This window comes from Hyaena hyaena, unplaced genomic scaffold (assembly GCF_003009895.1).
Source record: "Hyaena hyaena isolate Hyena2069 unplaced genomic scaffold, ASM300989v1 scaffold_105, whole genome shotgun sequence".
Lineage (NCBI taxonomy): Eukaryota > Metazoa > Chordata > Mammalia > Carnivora > Hyaenidae > Hyaena > Hyaena hyaena.
The window spans coordinates 1,977,075-1,991,371 of NW_024080737.1; the positions used below are offsets into that span (position 1 = coordinate 1,977,075).

At 38.9% G+C, this 14,297-nt stretch overlaps 1 protein-coding gene across 2 annotated transcripts in view; it reads right to left on the bottom strand.

Moving 5' to 3' along the window:
- The window catches only part of VEPH1 (ventricular zone expressed PH domain containing 1), a 218,740-nt gene that overhangs the window by 23,907 nt on the left and 180,536 nt on the right, over positions 1 to 14,297 (bottom strand). The gene's annotated exons all lie outside the window — the stretch shown is intronic.

Below are 14,297 nucleotides of genomic sequence, written 5' to 3' on the forward strand. Positions count from 1 at the left end.
CTGCATTATATTCCATGATATGGCTGTATTGGTTTTAATGGAAAATAATGTCTTAAATTACTTATCAGTAAATTAATTAATTGTCCCTCTCCCAATAGCTGAGTTGAATCAACACACCAAGAAGACTGGCGCTGGTTTATGTGCCCTGTGGCATCGTGCCAATGTGTTCATGTTTAAGAGGCAGAGGAGAGAGGTTCTATTACACTGTAAATGGATGGGATACTATTAGCCTAACCAAATTAAATAGCTCTACTGTCCTCCTGAGGCTTTCCTATTATGTAAATGCCTTGTGTCCTCTGTTACAGGGTGGTCAGAACTGTGCTCTTAAAAACTTGCTTTCCTAAGAGGGATTTAATGCCTTTGCTAGCCTTCCACGTGCCCAGCTGACTTATGTGTTTGTCCTCTGCAGAGTTGTGATTTTATTTCCCTTCCTCTGGTCCACACACTCTTACCTTCTACTCATAGTAACAGCTCTTAGTAAGCCCAAGAGCCAAAGGAGGGAGGCACTGTTGATACTGCTTAGGATGATCTAACATAAAGAATGGGCAAGTGGCTCCTCAGTTCCTACCCCAAAGTTCCCATTTCCCAGGTCTATGTTTCTTAATAGAGGTGAGAAATATGCCAAACTCTCACAGGGTTCTTAAACCCTGTGAGAATAAACATCTACTTTGTTCATAGTTGAATCCCAAGAATCTAGTCCAACATCAGGAATGGATTAACATTGGTTTGCAAGCCCGGTGCAGAGTTTTCCAATGAACTATATGAAAGTATCATGAACATTTAAAGGGAATTCTTTTAAGAGAACATTTACACTCACTGGAACATAAACACAATGAAGGCAGGGATTTTCTCTGTTATATTGGTTGCTATGATCTCAGCGCTAAAACGCCTATCCCATAAGCAAGCATTAAATAAATATTTGTGGACTAATGAAAGGCATAAACTGGGACCAGAAAGAAATGCTTTTCAGCATTTTTTATTAAGACTATTATGGTTTGTGTTCTCACACTGGACATGTTGGAGCCTCGACATGTGGAATATAGCATTTTGAGTTGCTAATGTTTAATACCATTTTTTTAAAAAGCATGTTCCCAAGATAAAGACTGAAGAAGCACCTGGGAGTTTTTCAGGTTTCAAAGGATCAAATCTATATTTAAATTTATGGGGGAAAAGCAGATGTTCATAAATCTCAGTTTCAGAACTGTGTAGTCTCTGAAGTCTATACTTGGCCATTGGCATGCAGATCACTTCTCTATTTCACACACAACTAAGGATCAATTTTTCATTCACCACAAACACTGCTAACAAACAAAGTACTTAAAATAATATGTAAGGGTTCCTTCATTTCTCCTGTTCTGAGACCAGAAATGTCCCAGGTTGTTGTCTATAATCCACATTTGTCTTGGCAAAAAGTTACTTAAAAAGTTGAGGACAGATGGCAAGCTACATCCCAGTGTTCAAGTTCTTAAGTTAAAGCAGGCTTACTTCTTCAGAGGATTTAAGTGTTATGCAAAAGGAACTGACTGAAGAAGATAGAGGGTAATTCTCTGAACTGTTGAAATCAGTAATAACAGTCAACCTTGAAGAGAGACAGATGCAATACATGTAGCTCCAAATATTGTTGGAAAATCAAAGCAAAATAAATCACAAAACAAGGAAACATAAACCATCAACTAGTGATACCTACATTTTTGGAATTTTGGTTTCCTGCCTATGCTTGGGGTCATTATTTCTCTCTCCTATTTATCTTCCTTACCCTCCTGGGTCCTATAACTTCTGAGGCTTTGCCTGAGAATTGCTATATGGCACTTTAAAAAAAAAATACAAGAGAACTAAAATTGATTTATTTAGAGAATTATAAGCTTATTTTAAAATAACTAGATTCCAGAAGAATAATAAAAATCATTCATATCTAAGTACAGTCCCTCCATGAGTACTTTAGTTCAATGGCATTGTGGTAGACAGACCCTAGAGTGACCCCTCACCACACCATAATTTCTATCTTCTGGTGTCCATTCCTTCATGTAAACCCTTCCTCTTAGGTGTGGGAGAGACCTGTGATTTGCTTCTGAGAAAATGGCAAAGATGATATCAATTCCATGATTATGTTATTATGTACACACAAACACATACACACTGCACACACACTGCACATACCCTCCTCCCCCACAAACACATACACCACACACACACACACACACACACACACACACACACACACACACACACCTATCTTGTTAACAGATGCATAGGAGAGACTCTTCTGCTGGCCTTGAAGAAGCAAGCTGCCGTGTTGTGAAGTGCCTATGGAGAGGGCCACATGGCAGGTAACTGGGGTGGCCTCTTGGACTAAAGTCAGCCTTCAGCCAATAGCCAGTAAGAGTTGCAGGTCTTTAGTCTTACAACCCCAAACAAATGATATCTGCCAACAGCCTAACCACATTTGGAAGGAGAACCTTCCCAGTCAAACCTCCAAATGAGATCATAGCCTAGCCAATATCTGGACTGCAGTGTTGTTAGATCCTGAGTGGAAGACGCAGCTAGCTCACAAGCAGACTCCTGACCCAAGGAAACTGTGAGATAACAAATATATGTTCTTTTAAACTGCTAGGTTTGGGCAATTTGTTATGTAGCACAAAGGCTCAATACTGACATTGTGCCATGAAGAAGGGAAGGTGACAGACACTCTGTTGGCCCATTCTCAATGAAAATGATGATTCTACTTAGAGAGGTCACATTCTTTCAAGAACACTCCAAATCAGGCCTCAATAAAAACAGAAGAATATAAAGAAAAAGATATATAATCATAGTAAGGACACAGTAAGAAAGGTTTTCTTGATAAACACCATCTAATTCAAAAGGGATAGAAGCCCCTGGAGGAAAAATGATGTTTTTAAGTAGCCAATTCAATGAATGTTTCTCCATTTTTTAAAATCATTAACGGGAGTAGGAATTTGGAGAACTATATAAAAAGTCTCTTGCAAAGCCTCTTAGGGGAAAAATAGCCAGATAGCCTGGAAAGACGAGAGGATATTTACAACATTATTTGGATGATAATGACAGCATGAGTCAATGCTATGGATTCTGTGAAAGTGCAAAGTGGCTTCAGGGTCTTATACAGTGGTCGATGTAGTGTGAGAGGGTATGGGGAAGCAATTTTCCAGAAATCAGTGAAAGCATACATCTGGAAGAACTTTGTGTTCTGGTACATTTAAATTCTGTTTAAAGCTATTTTTGCACAGATACAAGACATAGGATTGCCTCATGTGCTCTGTGTGCCTATAGTTAATGGGATCAACTCTACACACATACTTCAAGTATGCTTTAAGATATGTAAACAAGAGGTTTTTTTTTCTTTTTTAACGATTTCCAATATTTTCACAATAGAGGAGGGCTTTTTGTCTTTACAGTTATTTCTAGTGTACGAATTCTAATTATGTGAAGTCCAGGGTGTACAATAAACTTATTGAGGGAAAAAATTAATGAGTCATCCTTATGTCACTTATCTTTATGTTATTCTTATTGTCCTACATTGTGCGATCATAGCGTCTTCTAAGAAACATACTGTGCATTGAGTGAATAAAGTAGCAAAAGAAACTCTAAAGAATATTTATGCTATAATTTAATTTTTAAATCAACTTCTGAAAAATATTATTATTCAATTTAATTTATAGCAAGTAGTATTTATAGCACCTGGTGTCAGGAACCAAGGATAAATAGATGGAGACGCTATCCTGTATTCCAAGGATGTGATACAATAATGCATTGGGTCCACAGTATTCCTTACAGAGGAAAACTGAAACACATCTTTATTTGTGGTGAGTTGTGATTTTAGCTTCTTCCAGTGTGACTTTTTTGGCTCTCAACTGGATTAAAGCCACTTGGCAGGAAGACTAATGCCTGCCTGTCTGTCTTTCTTTCTTCTTTCTTTCTTTCTTTCTTTCTTTCTTTCTTTCTTTCTTTCTTTCTTTCTTTCTTTCTTTCTTTCTTTCTTTCTTTCTTTCTCTCTCTCTCTCTCTCTCTCTCTCTCTCTCTCTCTTTCTTTCTTTCTTTCTTTCTTTTTCTTTGTTGAAGGAGAGAGAGTGGAGAAGGGGAGGGGCAGAGAGAGAGAGGGACAACAGAATCTGAAGCAGGCTCCAGGCTCTGAGCTGTCAGCACAGAGCCTGATGTGGGGCTTGAACTCACAAACTGTGAGAGTGTGACCTGAGCCGAAGTCAGACGTTTAACCGAATGACCTCGGTGCCTCAGGAAGACTAATTTCTATATTATTTTACAGCTTCTGAAAATACTTAATATAGCACTTCTCTCATAATAGATGTTCAATGAATGTTTGTAAATGTTTATTAATTGAGACACACAGATTTTAGTTCTCATTTATATCAACAGTAGAATTTAGGTTTTTAACCTTCACATCTATTCAATTATGCAAATAAGCCCTTTCAGTTATATTTTTGAAAAATATACCTACATCTTTATGTGTGTTATAGGAATTTGTTTTGTTGAATTTTATAAAACAAGTTTTTAGAATAAAATATGAGTAATTGAAGAATGTTTGTCTAAATCCTTCAATATAGCATGCTGACTGCTTATTCTCAGTATTTCCAAATTACTGGTTCTCAGGAGGTGTCAGTACCAGGAATCCCAGGGAAACTTGTTACAAACATTAAATACAGGTTCCTTTCCTAGAAGCCTAATGCAATAAGCCTGTGTTTGTGCCTGGGAATCTGCATTTCTAAACAAGCTCTTAGGTTATTCTGATGTGTAGTGACTGGTGATTAACCTTACATCCTTGGGAACAGAGGATGATGACTGATTTGTTTCCATTAATCGGTACTTGAGGACTTTTTCAATCCTCTTGTGCATATGTTTATATTCTTCCACAATAGTTTGGTTTCAAATGACAACATATACAATCTGGTTGCGAGAGCAAAAATTCCATTCTTGAAGATCAGAGACATTATTATTCCAACTTGGAAGGAAGAGAAAAAGCATGAAAATTCAGGCTGTTGAGGCTTATCTGAAAGTTGGCAGAAGGCTGGGATGTGTGGGGAAGGAGTGGGCAACAGGTGGGAGACAGACTCCGAGCAGAGGCAGCAAGGGTGCTGACCCAGAAGAACTCATAATATAATTCAGTATTCAATGTAGATGTCACACATGTGCTCTGTTCCATTGTCTCTCCTTTCTCTCTTACAGACTAATAAGGGAACTGTAGGTACATACAAGTACGTAAGGGCGATGAGGCCAGCTCCTTACTCTCACTATAGATCACAGAATAGACTTGACTTTTTTCCTATCCTTTGAGTACCAGTGCATTGGGAAGAACTGAGCTGCTTCTTGGCAAGTCATGGCAATTCTAACCGTGGGTCTGGCTCCAAGTGGCTGGAAGAAAGCATGTTTGATTCATTTCATAAGAAGTTCTGAAGAACTCTTTCATGTAAGAACCACCAAATATGTTAGAATATTAGACTTGATTCAAAAAGTCAAGTTTTCACATTCGCCTAAGGATCATGAGAAAATAATGTGATTATAAAATGTTGGCAGTAAACACTACAAGAGTTTAAATAAAGCAGTTTATGCAAAAGCTAATGTAAGTGTATGGGTTGAGTAGAAACTAAAGGTGGAAAATTGGGTGAAACTTCATAAATGTTTGATAAACCCACAATTACTTTCCTTATGAACCCAATTTCTTTTCAAATTTAGCCCATTAAAGGCAGCGAAGTATTTTTAATCAGAGTGGAAGCAAGGGCAAAAGATTAATTTGACATTTCTACAGTGGTGACAGCAGTAAAATATAATCATTGGAACCTCTGGCATGACAGCCAGTGTCGATGGTTGCCACCTGCATTTAACAACTATACATTGAGCCTCTAGCACTACTATGGGCAGTAGTCCCCCGTCATCTGTGGTTTCACTCTCCAAAGTTTGCGTTACCCACTGTCAACCCCAGTCTGGAAGCAGATAATCCTCCTGATGTATCATGAGTAGGTCAGTAGTAGCCTACTGCAACTATGTCGCACTTCCTGCATCATCCACCGCCGTTCATCTCATCACTAGGCATTTTATCATCTTCTATCATCACAAGCAGAACAGTGAGTACAGTATAAGATATTCTGAGAGACTACACTCACGTAAGTTTCATTACAGTGTATTGTTGTATTATTCTATTTCATTATTAGTTATTGTTGAACTCTTATTGTGCCTAATTTAGAAATTAACCTTTATCATAGGTACGTAGAGGAAAAAGCATAGCATATACTTGGTTCAGTACTATCCGTGGTTTCAGGGATCTACTGGTGGTCTTGGAATGCATGTGGAGAATACAGCAGGGGACTACTGTACTACCACGTGACACTAGATCACAGAGGGTGCTGATATGGAATGAGCCCAGTGAAGAGGCTTTCTTTTTCTCCTCTGGAAGTCAGTTAGTAGCATAACCATACTCCTCAGCCATGTAGGTGATTTTGTTGGGGGCGAGGTCCTTCTCTTATTTCCCCCTCATTATCCCTGACACCACTCTCATTCCCAGATGCTCTTCCCACATCCCCTTTACAGAGGTGCTCATGCTTTTGAGTTTGATATATTCCTTCAAATGTGTCTGGATTCCTGAAAGATATGTAGTAGTGCTTAGCGTATTTTTCATTTTCCTGTTATGCCATGGACCATATTCTATTTCTTTCTTGTTACTCTCAAGATGTGTACATGGCATCATGTGTATACCTAGTTCGTTGCCACTACTGCCATACAGTGATGTCATAGTGTACATCTGCCGTGCCACATTTTATTTAACCATTCCTCTAGTGAGAAGCACCAACTGTGCCCCATGTTTACACTTACATGAACCACGTAACAATGAATGTCCTCATACGTGTCCCCTTGTGGATGTATGAATTTTTCTGGGATAATCATTCAGAAGTGGAATTGTTGGGGGCACCTGGGTGGCTCAGTTGGTTAAGCATATGACTTTGGGTCAGGTCACGAGCTCGTGGTTCGTGAGTTTGAGCCCCACATTGGGCTCTGTGCTGACAGCTCAGAGCCTTGAGCCTGCTTTGGAATCTGTGTCTCCCTCCCTCTCTGCCCCTACCCCACTCTCTCTCTCTCCCTGTCTTTGTCTCTCTCTCTCCCTGTCTTTGTCTCTCTCTCAAAAATAAACATGAAAATTTTTTAAAAAAGAAGTGGAATTGTTGCACCACAGGATATGTTTAAGACTGCAGAGAAAAATTTTTTTTATGTTTCTGCATACTTTGGGCTTTCTGAGAAAATTTTACTAAAACTTGGGACTCGGGCTAAAAGAACAAGCTTGAGAAGTTAATTTATAACTTATTAGGAAGTAAGAGACCATTTAGAGAGATTAATCCTCCAGAGATAAATGGAATGTGTTTACATCGCAAGGTGGGGATGAGACCCAGGATTTGGAGACATCTTTAAGCTGTCAAGCTGGAGACAATGGTCTTATCCTTCCCCTGAAGAGATTTATTTATATCCCAAAAGGTAGTAGAACCCAGAATCCTTCTTAAGGAGCAAAACTTTTTCTCCCTTCCTTTCAGATAAGTGGGGGTGCTGCCCCCCCTACCATATAATTATCCAGATTTATAGTTTCAGCATTTCTTTTCCTATAGTATGGTCCCTGGTATGTGTAGGATGACACCTGCCCAGGATTAATAATGGAAGCAAAAGGGAGTCAGTGAGGTTATTAGCTATAAATAATCTGCTCCACTCCAGAAATTTTGTTTGCATGAGACATTAAAAATGTAGTATCGTGCATATCCTTAACTTCACAAAGTTCTATTAAATTGCTTTTCAGAATGATCCAATTTACATTCCCACCAGCACAATATGAAGAATTCCTTTTCTGCATCACAATGGAAGGACTTTTTAGGCTCTGAAAGTTCTAGAAGGATTACTATCTAACAGTCCTTTCATATATCTGAAATAGGCCACGCTTTTGGTGACCACAGTCATATTGGTCTGCTTGCATCAGGGACTGGCAGTAGTCTCCAATGGCTCCTTAAACTGCTGCTTTTTAAACCAGAGGAAAAATCAACCACATTGCTGTGGCAAACATTGCATTTTTCTTCATTTTTCTTGCCTTTTGCTAACATAAGAAGCATTCCAGATTCCAGGAATCAGACCACCCTTTTGAGGTACAATTATTTTAATACACAAGTACATATCAACATGTGGACAGGGGCCAGTTTTATTTAAGAACTGTCATTTTGTTGATGTGTTTACTTTTCGGAGCAGTTACAATGAGGATAAAATGGACTCTGCCATGGATCTTTGGAGAAGGCATTGCTTCCCATGATGTGAGAATTTCAAATGTCTCCATTTAGTCACTCAACAGGTAGAGCACGGCACTAAGCATTAAGCACTGATGAAGTACTAAGAGATCAAGGCAATGTGATGTTGAATTACCCCTCATAGAGAAATGGGTAAAGCAAACTGGTCTATTTACACAATGGAAAATTTTATAGATCCTAAAATGAACGAGCTAGCTTCACATGTGTGAACAGATAGATATATATTTTTAAAATTTTTTAATGTTTACTTACCCGTGAGAGACAGAGAGAGACAGAGCATGAGCAGGAGAGAGGCAGAGAGAGAGAAAGAGACACAGAATCTGAAGCAGGCTTCACGCTCTGAGCTGTCATCACAGAGCCCAAAGTGGGGCTTGAATTTATGAACCGTGAGATCACGACCTGTACCGAAGTTGGACACTTAACTGACTAAACTACCCAGGCACCCCAAGATAGATATATTTTTGAAACATGATGTTAAGCACAGAAAGGATATTGCAAAAGATATGTGCACTATGACAACACTTATGTAACATTTTAAAACAATAGTACAAAAATATTCATGGAAATAATACACACCAACCTTAGGAGAATATTTGCAATTTCTGTTTTTTGCTAAAGGGGAATATTTGAAGTAAATACGGAAGAAATGTAAACATGTCTTCTATCTTGTGGTGGGAATGGGTATCATCTTTCTGCACTTTACTGAATTTATGAGCTATGTCATAATATAATAAAAAATAAAAGTGAGGCAGAGAACACAGTTTAATGAAGCAGAGACTGGCCAGGGTTAGGATCTATCAGGAAGAAAGGTTCTGTACATGGGAGGGAGGTCTTCTTTGGAACCCCTCAAATCTCTTGTAGGGAACTTCCCTTATTCGGCCTGTATGAGGCTGGCCTTACTGGTGAAGATCAGTAAAGGACCATCTCTCTCTCCTGATTTTTGCATCTTAGTCTATGTGCATTTCTGCTTGTTGGGGGTATCCACACTAAAGCTTCTTGTAATCTCGTTCTTCAAACTCAGGGACAAAGAGATAAACATAAAATGCTGAGTGTTTTATTTCAAAGCATTGATGTTGCGTCATTTTGTTTTAGAAAACGAAATAAAGCAAACCTAAAGCGTGCAAACACTAGCTTCTGTCATAGGGAAGTGTTATGGAATAGATTAAATGACACATGATACATAGAAATAAGGGATTTTTTTTTTTCTGCAGAGTGGTATGGCATAAAGAATGTAGGTTTTGGAGACAGAAGATCTGACTTTGAGCCCTGCCACAACCATTCACTAACAGTTTTTGGGAAATAACTTAATTTCCTGGTGCTTTGGATGCAGTTCTCCTTCTGTAACATGACTATGATCGCAAAGCTGTCTCTTTCAGAGAGTTGTTGCCACAAATAAATTCATGGATAATCACATCACTTTGTAAACTGTAGAGAAATAATACAAAGTAGTGATAATGACCATGATTTGAACTAAACAAGATAAGGAGCTCTTTTTTATGTGTATAAAATAGAGAGGTTTTGTTTTTAAATCTCTTAGCTAGATAAATATGTAAATCTTTCCAAAATGAATGACTCATTTAAGAAACACTGATGTTAGGCGCCTGAGAAACATATTTTGTTTTCTAAAAGCAAGTAACACACTTATCTCTCTTTGTTAGTTTGTTGTCAAACCTAGGAATATTGGATGTAATGAGATGCAAACATAGAAGGATGTAATGCAACGCAAACATTTGAAAGGGGAGTAATGACATGTGCATGTTTGATGGGACCATAATGAGATGTACAAATAGAAATGCACATAGAAATGTGCATGGGCAAAAGTGTAATGAGATGCATAAATGGACGGATGTAATGATGAAGCCATTTGGAGGGGGATGTAATGTGATTTATAAATGGAAGCATTAAATGGGAAGGGTGGAAAGGGCAGGTTGTGATAAGAAGCAGAGAGAAAGAATGCAGTGCTATGCATGAATGGAGGAGCTAATAATATGTGCATGGTGAGGATGTAACAAGATAAAAATGGGATGGCATAATGAGGTTCACAGATGGAGGGATGTAATGAGCTGTGCAGAAAGGAAGGAATCATGACAAGCATAAAAGGAAGGATCAATGCTATGAATAAAGAAATGGGCATAAGATGTGGGAACTGAAAAGAAAGGCAAAAAAAAGGGGGGAGACACTGGTGAGGGGATGGGAAATAACAAGGTGGGCAAATGGAGCACTAACGAGATGCTGAAATTAAAGGGTGCAACAAGGTGTGCCCATTTGGGGAATAATTAGACATTAATATATAGGCTTATAATGAGGTACCTGGGCCCTGATCAGACACAGGCCACAGCTTCAGTTCTTAGAAAGTAAGAGCAGGGCCATAAAGATATCCAAATTGTTACAAATCCAAAAAAGAGAAAACTAAACAGGTGATTTAACCACAGCCTCAAAGGTTATAAAGCAATGATTTTACAGATGCTGTTTATGGGGCACTCACTGTGCCAGGTGCTCTGCCGGGTGTTTAACCAGATGCATCATCTCATATTACCTTCCTAGCAACACTATTAGGCAGAGGATTTGTTCCTAGTTTATAAATGAAGAAGTTAGGCTTTAGTGAGGTTAATCAGCTTGCCCAGATTCCCAGAACATGTCCGTGGGAGAGATGTGACTCAAGCCAAGTCAGTTGGATTCCAGCTGCCTTTTCCTCTCTTCCTGTATTTCCATAAGGGGGCGCCTGGATGGCTTAGGCGGTTAAGCGTCCGACTTCGGCTCAGGTCGTGATCTTGCGGTTTGTGGGTTCGAGCCCCACATGGGGCTCTGTGCTGACAGCTCAGAGCCTGGAGCCTGTTTTAGATTCTGTGTCTCCCTCTCTCCCTGCCCTTCTCCTGCTCATGCTCTGTCTTTCTCTGTCTCAAAAATAAAAATAAACTATAAAAAAAAAGTTGGTGGGACCTTCTGCCTCAGAATCACTTGGATCATATGTCAGAAATGCAGAGTCCCAGGTCTATCCCCAAAATTACCATTTGTGAGGTCCACAGAGGTCCCAGAAACTTGCATTTAAACAAGGTCTCCAGGGACTCTTGCATGGACTAAGGTCTAAGAACTACACAGCAGCACTGGAGGGGGGAGGGAGGGGCGGGGTTCTAATGCTTCCCGTCAGCTCTGGTAAAAGGTCCTGAAGAAAGGGGCTCACACTCAGCATGAGCAATTTGGGATGGCTACAAGGGAGACTTTGGAAGGAATGAATTATCAGACCCTGAAATGAGCCATCAAATCATTCTACTGACTATATTTAGCAAAGAACTTAAAAAAGAAGGCCCCTATCCCTAGGAACGGTCATTAGTAGTAACCCCAAATTGTAGTGAAGATAGTATAAAACAATGCAATAATATATTGAAAATAATTAGACTTTAGGAAATATTTGTATACTTAATTTAAAAAAAATAAAGGTTACTTCGTAATCCCTAAAGGAAAGAGGGTGATGTGGTAATATCTCCCTAGCACCAAAAGTTTGCTAATCTACATGCAATATACAGGATCTTAAAAAAAAGGCAAATAGTGCCACTGACTGTTCCCTTTCTTGATATGTCTGTTATTGAGATACCTAAATTGCTATGATTTTTTACATCAAAAATACCAGGATTTGATATTTTTGAAGTGAATGTTAAACTTGGGTGACTACTCATATTTTAGTGACATGGCTCTGCTCAAAACATTTTCCAAAATCTCTTCCAAAAATATTTTGTAGAGTATATTCAGAAGCCATGTACAAAAAGTTTCATTACTTTAGTGAAACCCAGCTTTCAGTAAATAATAACTATTATTCAGTATGAGTAGTCTCCTTTTATAAATGTTTGGCTATTATGAAAATAGATCTCAGTTGCAAAAGATGAAACCTTTGTTATTCATTTTGTTTAAGGGGTCATGCAGAGGAAGTACAATAAAGTGACACTAGTTACCGTGTACTGTAACTACCACACTTCCTCTTTGCTTGAAAAAAAGTGCTGTTTGTTCCAATAGTTTAGTGTCCAGTGTTTGTAGGCATTCCACAGTATCTGTGATAGCACTGAGGAAAAAAGTACAATATTTTACTCATGCACTGATCATTTAAGAAAAGAACCCAAATGACTATTGGATTGAAATAGACTTTTCAGAGGAGCCGCATACCTCTGTTCCCCCAGGAATAGAGTTATTTTGTTAACTATTTTCTAAAGTGTGTGTGTGTGTGTTTTTTTTTTAAATTTCCTTGACTGATGCAGAACATCTGGCTGACTGTGAAGGAATGTTCACTACAGTAGTAAAATTGACATGCTTCATTATAGGACAGTTTGGCTTGTGAAAAATGAAGGAAATACAATACATGTGATAAACCAGGTTTTAAACTATACTAAGAGAACATTTCTCCTGCCAATTTTAATTTCTTTAAAAAGGCTTACATAAAGCATACATATAATATGTGTGGGTGGTAGTCAGGGAGATACCAATAGTGTGTATTAATTAGACAAGTATAAGGATAACAATTTTCTCATTTTTAAATAGATAGTAGTCACTTAGGTTCAATGTGTTTATAAAGTCATGTGCAATTGCTTAATATGAGTTGTGTGTATGGAATTGTTTAAATAAGGAGTCCTATAGGTTGTTATAATGTATAGCTCTTAAGGGGAAAAAAAGAATCTGAATGAAGGTAGAGACAGTATTTAGGGAGGCAAAGTTTAGAATCTGGCTGGACTTCCAAACCCTCTGGTCCTAAGGTATCAATAAAAGTCATGCTTATAAAAGTCTCCAGAGGGTGTGCTCCTGTCAAGGACTCTCTCCACCTTGGAGCCTGTCTTCTTGTGTTAATCACGTTGATCTCTGATGAACTATTATGTGGCTATGGTGGAGAAGTGTGGGTCTACCAATAGCACAGAAACTATGATAAAAGCTCATCTTGTGCTTAAGCTAATACTCTCAAAGTGCTACCTAGCACTGCAAGTCTCACACACGCAGCAGGGAGTATGGCCACAGTCGCAACTGGCCTCATCTCGCCTGGTGGCCACTGTCTGTCTGCTTTTGCCTTGGCCAGCAGTGCTATGGATGAGCTTGCGCTCTTGTTTCTAAGGGGAGTAGTAGAGCATGGGTTGGGGCTGAGAGGAGAAGCAGAGGGTTCTTGTGAAGAGAAGCTCAGCACAAATCCATCCTCTTCCTTATTCAGAAAATAACTTTTTGGGGTGCTTGAGTAGCTCAGTCAGTTAAGCATCTGACTTTGGCTCAGGTCTCATGATTTGTGAGTTCGGGCCCCACACTGGTGTCTCTGGTGTCAGCATGGAGCCCACTTTGAATCCTATGTCCACCTCCCCCCTTCCCACACTTGTGCTCTCTGGTCTCTCTCAAAATAAATAAATAAACTTAAAAAGAAAATAACTTTTTTCCCTGGGCTCTGAAGACCATCTTTCTGTTTCTAAAATTGGGTTTCCTACATTCTTTTTCTTAATCTTTTAAATCTTTTCTTTTTTGGTCAACATCTTGACACCTCTGTCTTATCAAAGATTTCCCCTACCTTGAAATCTTTCACTGCTTAATTACCACTCAACCAAAACACAAAAGCTCAAGCTTGGATGAACTATGTTTTAGCACCTAAACAGCTGATCACTACTGGCGAAAATCATATTTCCATTTTTACTGTAAATTAAAAAAAAACTTTAATGTTTATTTATTTTTGAGAGAGAGAGAGACAGCATGAGTTGGGGGGGGGTGCAGAAAGAGAGGGAGACACAGAATCCAAAGCAGGCTCCAGGCTCTGAACTGTCAGCACACAGCCTGACACAGGGCTCAAACTCACAAAACATGAGATCATGACCTGAGCTGAAGTCAGACACTTAACAGACTGAGCCACCCAGGTACCCCTCCATTTTTACTTTAAATCCATGACTGTAGACCCAAATGGATGTTTCTCATGGTCTGAAAGTCCTGCTATAGTTCCCTAGTGAGTTCATGGTTCCTTTGTCTGAGAATTTCATTTTAGACTTTCTT